Here is a 2287-nt window from a genome sequence, read left to right on the forward strand (position 1 = left end):
ATCAGCATTGAGGTGAATACATTGGGAGGCGAAACTATAAGCCCCTATCTTTGTACGTGTCCGGTTGAATTTTTTTGCTCATGTCTATGTGGTGAGTATTTGAAATCATAGAAGACTATATGATGGTTGAGTATGTGGACTTGCCAAAAGGCTCCGATACGTGAACCTTCCCTGAAAAGATGATGAATTGTAGTTGCAAAGTTGACTGAGAACATAGCTTGTTAGTTTTCAATAGATTTTATGCTTCATACTTCGATGTTGTGATGAATTGTTACTTATTCATGAGAAGTTATATGATAGAAGTTTTATGATAAAAGTACTTTGATAAAGGTTTATGTTAAAGCTTGTTGCTGTTATAATAATATACACGATGCTTCTATGTCCCTATTTTGTTTTTATCGGCACCTCTCTCTCTAAGCATGTGGACATGTTTTTCGATTTCGGTTTTCGCTTGAGGACAAGCAAGGTCTAAGCTTGGGGGAGTTGATACGTCCATTTTGCATCATGTTTTCATACTGTTATTTATAATGTTTTATGCATAATAATGCTTTTTGGAGTAATCCTAATGCCTTTTGTCTCATAATATGCAAAGTTCACACAAAGAGGGAGAATAACGACAGTTGGAATTCTGGACCTGAAAAAAGCTACGTCAGGCCACCTATTCTGCACAACTCCAAATGAGCTGAAACTTCACGGGGATTTTTATGGAATAAATAAGAATTATTGGAGCAAATAACTACCAGAGGGGCCCCACCAGGTGGGCACAACCCACCTAGGTGCGCCCTGGTGGGTTGTGCCCTCCTCGGCCCAGCTCTGGTGCCCATCTTCTGGTATATAAGTCATTTTCACGTAGAAAAAAAATCAAAGAAGGACTTTCGGGACAAAGAGCTGCCATCTCGAGGCGGAACTTGGGTAGGAGCACTTTTGCCCTCCGGCGGAGCGATTCCGCCAGGGGAACTTCCATCTCGAAGGGGGGAATCATCGTCATCATCATCACTAACAACTCTCCCATCTTGGGGAGGGAAATCTCCATCACCATCTCCTCTCAAACCCTAGTTCATCTCTTGTGTTCAATCTTTGTACCTGAACTATAGGTTGGTGCTTGTGGGTGACTAGTAGTGTTGATTACATCTTGTAGCTGATTACTATATGGTTTATTTGGTCGAAGATTATATGTTCAGATCCATTATGCTATTTAATACCCCTCTGATCTTGATCATGATTATCATTTGTGAGTAGTTACTTTTGTTCTTGAGGTCACGGGAGAAATCTTGTTGCAAGTAATCATTTGAACTTGATATGTGTTCGATATTTTGATGGTATCTATGTTGTGATTCCCTTAGTGCTGCCATGTGAACGTCGACTACATGATACTTCACCATACTTGGGCCTAAGGTAATGCATTGTAGAGTAGTTATTAGATAATGGGTTGCGAGAGTGACAGAAGCTTAAACCCTAGTTTATGCACTATTCCGTAAGGGGCTGATTTGGATCCAAAAGTTTAATGCTATGGTTAGATTTATTCTTAATACTTTTCTCATAGTTGCGGATGCTTGCGAGGGGGTTAATCATAAGTAGGAGGTTTGTTCAAGTAAGAACAACACCTAAGTACCGGTCCACCCACATATCAAATTATCCAAGTAGCGAACACAAATCAAACCAACATGATGAAAGTGGCTAGATGAAATCCCCGTGTACCCTCAAGAATGCTTTGCTTATCATAAGAGATTGTTTTGGCATGTCCTTTGCCTCAAAAGGATTGGGCTTTCTTGTTGCACTTTTGTTACCGTCACCGTTACTCGCTCGTTACATATTACCTTGCTATCAAACTACTTGTTACTTATAATTTCAGTGCTTGCAGACATTACCTTACTGAAAACCTCTTGTCATTTCCTTCTGCTCCTCGTTGGGTTCGATGCCCTTATTTATCGAAAGGACTAGGATTGATCCCCTACACTTGTGGGTCATCAGCTCACAAGTAGCAGTGCCATGGCTAGAGGGGTAGCCATCACGGAGGAGCTCGGCGGTGGTGGCGGCAACGAGATGCCTCTAGTGTTGGAGGAGGAGGCCATGCCTGCGGCAGTGAGGAGGGTCAGGCCACGACACCGACGAAGTGTGTGGCGACGACAATGAGGGGCTCATCAGCGAGGAGATACAACAACAAGGGCACAGCGACAGGGACAGGCGGCAATGAGGAGCGGCACAGTGGCGAGGTCGGCGACATTTGTGGGGACGCGCTGGGGGCGGGCAAGGGAAATGGGAAATTTTGGAGGCGAATTGGTTTTTC

The sequence above is a fragment of the Triticum dicoccoides genome, chromosome 2B, assembly GCF_002162155.2.
Source record: "Triticum dicoccoides isolate Atlit2015 ecotype Zavitan chromosome 2B, WEW_v2.0, whole genome shotgun sequence".
Classification (NCBI taxonomy): domain Eukaryota; kingdom Viridiplantae; phylum Streptophyta; class Magnoliopsida; order Poales; family Poaceae; genus Triticum; species Triticum dicoccoides.